Source organism: Neoarius graeffei, chromosome 8, assembly GCF_027579695.1.
Source record: "Neoarius graeffei isolate fNeoGra1 chromosome 8, fNeoGra1.pri, whole genome shotgun sequence".
NCBI lineage: Eukaryota > Metazoa > Chordata > Actinopteri > Siluriformes > Ariidae > Neoarius > Neoarius graeffei.
In genome coordinates, this window is record NC_083576.1 from 53,343,906 (window position 1) to 53,351,189 (window position 7,284).

Sequence of the window (7,284 nt, forward strand, 5' to 3'; positions counted from 1 at the left end):
ACAGAGGAGCAGGTAGACACGATTGGGGACAAAAAACAGGACAGAAAAATCTTTACAAAAACCGATGAACACAGGGACAAGGGAAATCCAGGCAGAGGTAGCAAAAGACACAATTCAAAAGAACAGGCAGTCAAAAAAACTGGGACAAAAAAACTGGACAGAAAAACAAGGAGAAATTCAGGCAGGGGGAATCAAGAAGACACAATACCAATGAGCTGTAGTGAGGTGAGGAAAGTCTACAAGAGACAGTCTGGCAAATGGAGTAGCTCCAAACCTTTCTTAAAAACCCCTGGCTGATGGGAGAGGAGTGGTAGCAGGTGTAGGAGTGTCACTTCAGGAAATGGCCTTCAGCAAGGCAGGACTGAATTCCTGTCCTGGAGCCAGCCTGGAAGTCCGTGATGAGGGTGGGATCCATGATGAACCTGGCAGGAACCCAGCTCCTCTCCTCAGAACCATACCCCTCCCAATCAACCACGTACTGGAGTCCTCTGCCTCAGTGTTGTACCTTCAGCAACCTCCTGACAGTGAAGACCTCACCACTATCTATGAACCTGGGAGGAGGATGGGGTTTGGAGTGTGGGGACAGGGAACTGGAGACAAGGGGTTTGACTTGGGAGGCATGGAAAGTTGGGTGAATATGGCACATGGTTACGGGCAGAGACAGTCTTACAGAGCAGGGATTAATTACCTTGGAGACGGGGAAAGGTCCTATGAACCTGGGAGCCAATTTGTGGGAGACCATCTTGAGGGGCAAGAGGAGAGCATTACCCACTGCCCCACCCGATAGATGGGAGCTGCCAAGCAGTGTTTGTCAGATTGCTCTTTAAACATCTTGACAGAACGTAGGAGCTTTTTCCTAGTCAATGCCCACGTTCTCCTGCAGTGGTACACAAACATCTGGGCAGAGGGCACGGCAACTTCTTCTTGGATGGGGAAGAGTGGTGGCTGGTAACCCAGAGAGCACTGGAAGGGGGAAAAACCTATAGCAGAAGTGGATAAGAAGTTGTGAGCGTACTCTATCCAAAGAAGGGTCTTGCTCCAGGAGGCAGCATTCTTGGACACCATGCACCTGAGAGCCACTTCCAGCTCCTGGTTGGCCCATTCCATCTGTCCATTGGTCTGAGGGTGAAAACCTGAAGACAGACTGCGAGAAGCACCAATGAGTTTACAGAAAGTCTTCCAGAATTAGGCAGAGAACTGGGGTCCACAGTCTGATACCATGTCTGAGGGGAGTCTCTGTAGATGGAAAACATGGAGTATCAGCAATTTGGCAGTGTCCTTGGCGGTGGGAAGCTTGGGTAGAGGGATAAAATGAACAGCTTTAGAAAAACGGTTGACAGTGAGGATACAAGTATTGCCACCTGAATTGGGGAGTCCTGTGATAAAATCCAGGGCTATGTTTGACCAGGGCCGGTGGGGAACAGGAAGGGGTCTCAGCAAGCCAGCAGTGGGTCTGTTGCCAGTCTTGTTCCTGGCGCAGATGTCACAAGCTGCCACAAACCTCTGGATGTCCTCCTTGATGGATGGCCACTAAAAACGTTGTCGTATGAGTGCCAGAGTCCGGGCTGCTCCTGGGTGGCACACCATTCTGGAACCATGACCCCACTGCAACACCTGTGCCCGCACAGAAACAGGAACAAAAAGATGGTTAGGAGGTGCATTACTGGGCCCTGGGTCCTGCTTATGGGCCTTCTGGACCAGGGTTTCCACTTCTAACAGAGCAGCCCCCACCAGGCACCATGGAGGAAGGATGGTCATAGGGGAGGTTGATTCCTCCTGGAGGGGAGAAAACATTCTGGGCAAGGCACCGGGCTTACCATTCTTAGAGCCTGAGCAGAAGGAAATTGTGAACTTGAAGTGAGAAAAGAAGAGACCATTGGGCCTGACAAGAATTGAGGTGCTTGGCAGTCCTGAGGTATTCGAGGTTCTTGTGATCTGTCCGTACGATGAAGGGAAGGTCTGACCCCTCCAACCAATGTCTCCATTCTTCCAAGGCCAGTTTAACAGTCAACAGTTCCCTATTGCCAGCGTCATAGTTTCTCTCAGAGGGGGAAGCCAACAAGAGACAAACTGCCGGGATGGATCTGGAATGGTGAGTATCGGTGCTGACATGAACCTTTGTTTGAGCTCGGAGAACACCTTCTTGGCCCCTTCCTCCCAGCGGAAAGGGACCTTGGTGGAAGTTAGAGCTGTGAGGGTCCCAGCCACCGTACTAATGTTCCTGATGAATCGGCTGTAGAAATTCGCAAACCCAAGAAACTGCTGGAGTTCTCATCGAGAGGATGGAGTGGGCCAGTCAGCAACTGCCTTGAGTTTCAGGGGGTCCATCTGAATCTGTGCAGGGGAGATAATGAAACCCAGAAAGGAGACAGAACTTCTATGGAACTCGCATTTCTTGGCCTTACCAAAGAGTTTATTTTCCAGGAGTCACTGAAGGACCTGCCTGACGTGGATGCGGTGCTCATCAAGGGAGCAGGGAAAAAAAATCAATATACCGTCCAGATAAACAAAAATGTTAAGGTAGTCCCTCAGGACATCATTAACGAGGGCCCGGAAAACCGTGGGAGCATTAGTCAGGCTGAACGGAACCACGATATTCATAGTGGCCCGTGGGGATATTAAACGCCATCTTCCATTTGTCCCCTTCCCTGATCCTCACGAGGTGGTAAGCATTACACAGGTCTAGCTTGGTGAAAATCTGGGCTCCCTGGAGTAACTCAAATGCCATAGACATGAGAGGTATGGGGTAACAGTTCTTGGTGGTGAGGTCATTTAGCCCACAGTAATCAATGCAAGGGCGCAAGGATTTGTCCTTCTCCACAAAAAAAATAATCCTGCCCCTGCAGGAGAAGAGGAGGGACGAATAACTCCAGCTGCTAAGGAATCAGTGATGTATTTATCCATGGCTTGCCTTTCAGAAGGAGAGAGAGAGTAAAGTCACCCCTTAGGTGGTGCAGTCCCAGGGAGAAGGTCAATTCCAGAGTCATAGGGCCTATGGGGAGGAAGGGAAACAGCTTGAGACTTGCTGAACACAGGTTTTAAGTCATTGTACTCGGGAGGCACATTAGAGAGGTCAGGATATTCACCAATGATGGGCTGGAGCAGCTCGGCGTGAGGGAGGGCAGATCTCAGGCATGATGATAAACAGAATTGACTCCATCCTAAAATGGTGTTGTTAGTCCAGTTGACATGGGGGTTATGTAGAGTTAGCCGGGGCAGACCAAGAACTATGGGCACATGAAGATTACTCATGACAAAAAACTGGATGGATTCAGAGTGGTTGCCAGAAATTCTTAAGGTGACCAGGTGATGGTGGTCAGACCAGTACCATTAACGGTCAGGACAGTGAGGGATGGGTTCAGAGCCAGTAGTGGAATCCCCAGGCACTTGGCGGTGGTTGAGCAGATCAGGTTTCTGTCAGCCCCTGAATCAATGAGTGCCTGGAGGTCGTGGGGCTGATTGCCATGGATAATGACCATTGGGAGTAGCGGTCGATCGGTAGGGGGCTGATTCTGGACATTGTCCACCAGGGCCCTTAAACTCACTGGTGGGCTCTTCCTTTTAAAGGGCAAGATTGTCAGAAATGCCCCAACTGTCCGCAATAAAAACATGCCCTCATATCCTGACAGCGCTGTCGTTCCTCAGGTGAGATGTGGACTTGGTCTACCTGCATTGGCTCAGCGGAAGGAATGGGAGGCTGAGGGGGAGCAAGACTAGTCTGAGTTTTCTCTTTCACCCGCTGTCTGATCCGGGAGTCAATACGACTGGCGAGGGAGGTCCATGAGACCGGGGAGATCAGGTGGCAGTTCTTGAGACCAGCTCATCCTTGATGGAGTCTGACAGCCCGTTCAAAAATGCGTCAAACAAGGCACTCATTCCAGCCACAAGATGCCACCAAAGTGCAAAACTCAATCACATAGTCAAAAGCTGACCGGGCACCCTGCCGCAGCCCCATGATTTCTCTTGCTGCCTCTCTGCCAGACAGAGAACAATCAAAGGATCGCCTCATTTCCTCTGTGAAATCCTTGAAGCTGGCACAGCATGGTGCATTGGCGTCCCACATAGCTGTTCTCCACTCCCTAGCTTTGCCAGTGAGGAGAGTGATGGTGTAGGCCACTCGGGAACGGTCTGTAGAGAAGGCCAGTGGTTGAAGCTCAAGGGTTAGCGAGCATTGAGATAAAAATGATCTGCAAGTACCTGGTTCTCTGTCATATGGCTATGGGGCAGGAAGTCTCAGCTCTCTGAAAAGGGCTGGAGCAGGAGGAGCAGTAGGCGGAGGGGGTTGTGTAGGAGCAGACATTACTTGAAGCTGTTGTAGCTGAGTGGCAAGAAGATTGAGAGTGTCAGAGATGGTGACAAGGTTTTGATTCACCTGTTGGATGTCCTGTTGATGGGTCCCAAGGAGAGCTCCCTGTCCCTGCACCACTGCTCTTCGCTGGGTGAAATCTGCTGGGTCCATGTTGGCCAGACTGTGCTGTCAGAAATGGTGAGCTGAGGTGAAGTGAGGACCCAAGAGCAGACTCAAGACAGGCAATGTACAGAGAAAAGCTTCTTTAATGAAGTAGAGGGCAGAGGTACAGTAGGGCTCAGGCAAAAATCGGTCGTCAAAAAACAGGCCAGGTCAAAAACACAGAGGAGCAGGTAGACACGATCGGGGACAAAAAACAGGACAGAAAAATCTTCACAAAAACTGATGAACATAGGGACAAGGGAAATCCAGGCAGAGGTAGCAAAAGACACAATTCAAAAGAACAGGCAGGCAAAAAACAGGGACAAAACAACTGGACAGAAAAACTTGACCAAAAAAACCCAAGGAGAAATTCAGGCAGGGGGAATCAAGAAGACACAATACCAATGAGCTGTAGCGTGGTGAGGAAAGTCTACAAGAGACAGTCTGGCAAATGGAGTAGCTTCAAACAGTTCTTAAAAAGCCCTGGCTGATGGGAGAGGAGTGGTAGCAGGTGTGGGAGTGCTGCTTCAGGAAATGGCCTTCAGCAAGGCAGGACTGAATTCCTGTCCTGGATCCGGCCTGAAGCCAGCATGGAAGTCTCACAATCTAAGGCATGGATGGACTGGACCGGACTGTGAGAGCACATTGTTTTTTCATTGTGACACAAACAATATTTAAGATGAAAAAACAGAAATCTGGAGTCATATATAGTATTGACATATAAAGTCAATACTTTATAGAGCCACCTTTTGCTACAATTACAGCTGCAAGTCTCTTGGGGTATGTCTCTATTAGCTTACCACATATAGCCACTGGGATTTTTGCCCATTCCTCAAGGCAAAACTGCTCCAACTCCTTCAAGTTAGATGGGTTGCATTGGTGTACAGCAATCTTCAAGTTATGCCACAGATTCTCAACTGGATTGAGGTCTGGGCTTTGATTAGGCCATTCCAAAACATTTAAATGTTTCCCTTTAAACCACTCCAGTGTAGCTTTAGCAGTATGTTTAGGGTCATTGTCCTGGTAGACCGCGAACCTTTGTCCCAGTCTCAAACCTCTGGCTGACTCAAACAGGTTTTCCTCCAAAATTGTCCTGTATGAAGTGCCAGCCATCTTTTCTTCAGTCCTGACCAGCTTTCCTGTCCCTGCAGATGAAAAACATCCCCACAGCATGATGCTGCCACCACCATGCTTCACTGTAGGAATGGTGTTCTCAGGGTGTTGGGTTTGCGCCACACATAGCATTTCCCATGATGGCCAAAAAAAGTTCAATTTTTGTCTCATTTGACCAGAGGATCTTCTTCCATGTGTTTGGGGAGTCTGCCACATGCTGTTGGGCAAACTCCAAACATGATTTTTTAAGCAATGACTTTTTTCTGGCCACTCTTCCATAAAGTCCCACTCTGTGGAGTGTATGGCTTAAAGTGGTCCTATGGACAGATACTCCCATCTCCACTGTGGATCTTTGTAGCTCCCTAAGCATTATCGTTGGTGTCTTTGTTGCATCTCTGATTAATGCCCTCCTTGCCCGGTCTGTGAGTTTTGGTGGGCGGCCTTCTTTTGTCAGGTTTGTAGTGGTGTCATATTCTTTCCATTTTGTTATAATGGATTTAATGGTGCTCCCTGGGATATTCAAAATTTGGGGTATTTTTATGACCCAACCCTGATCTATACTTCTCCACAACTTTGTCTCTGACCTGTTTGGAGGCTCCTTGGTTTTCATTTTGCTTGCTTAGTAGTGTTGCAGAGTCAGGGTCCTTCCAGAACAGGTTGATTTATACAGACATCATGTGACAGATCATGTGACACTTTGATTGCACAGAGGTAGATCTCAATCAACTAATTATGTGACTTATGAAGTGAATTGGTTGGACCCGCTCTTATTTAGGGGTTTCATATGAAAGGGAGGTGAATACCTATGCACACTCCAGATTTCTGTTTTTCCATCTTAATTATTGTTTGTGTCACAATAAAACAAGAATTTTCACCTTTAAAGTGGTAGGCATGTTGTGTAAATCAAATGGTGCTAACCCTCCAAAAATCCATTTTAATTCCAGCTTGTAATGCGACAAAACAGGACAAACACCAAGGGGGATGAATACTTTTGCAAGGCACTGAATATGCATAGAAGCTTATAATTCTGTATGTTTGAATAGAATTTGGTTTTATAAAGTGTTTCTGATTAAAACACCACTTTTTCTGGTCACAGCCGTCTAGTCAAATCAAGATTATTAATCGTTAACTATAAATACATGCCAAGTCAAGTTTATTTAACAATAACAATAAGCATTGTTGCAAAGCAGCTTTACAGAATTTGAACGACTTAAAACATGAGCTAATTTTATCCCTAATCTATCCCCAATGAGCAAGCCTGGGATAGACATCTAATACATCTAATACCAGGTTATTTTTAAATGATCAGGACAATGCCCAGTCCCTGTGGAGGTGATGCTTTCACAGTGAGAACTCCTAAGGATGAAATCAACAGGTTTCATTTCAGGGGAAGCCATGGCCTAGAGGTTAGTGAAGCAGCTTTGTGCTCAAGTGGTTGCTAGTTCAAGTCCCTAGATCAGTAAGAATAGCTACAGTGTCCTTGAGCAAGGCACCTATCTGCCCATTGCTGTGGGTATATCAGGATCTTGTATGTCACTCTGAATAAGAATGTCTACTAAAAGCCTTTAATGTAACAAATATTTTTAAAAGCCAAAGTCAGCATTGATGTTTATGTATTAGTCTATTTCTGTTTTTTGCAAAGTAGGCTACTCTGAAAGCACAAAAAAGTGTATAATCATGAGTAAATATTAGGCTGAATAAATAGCCTACACTATACAGTG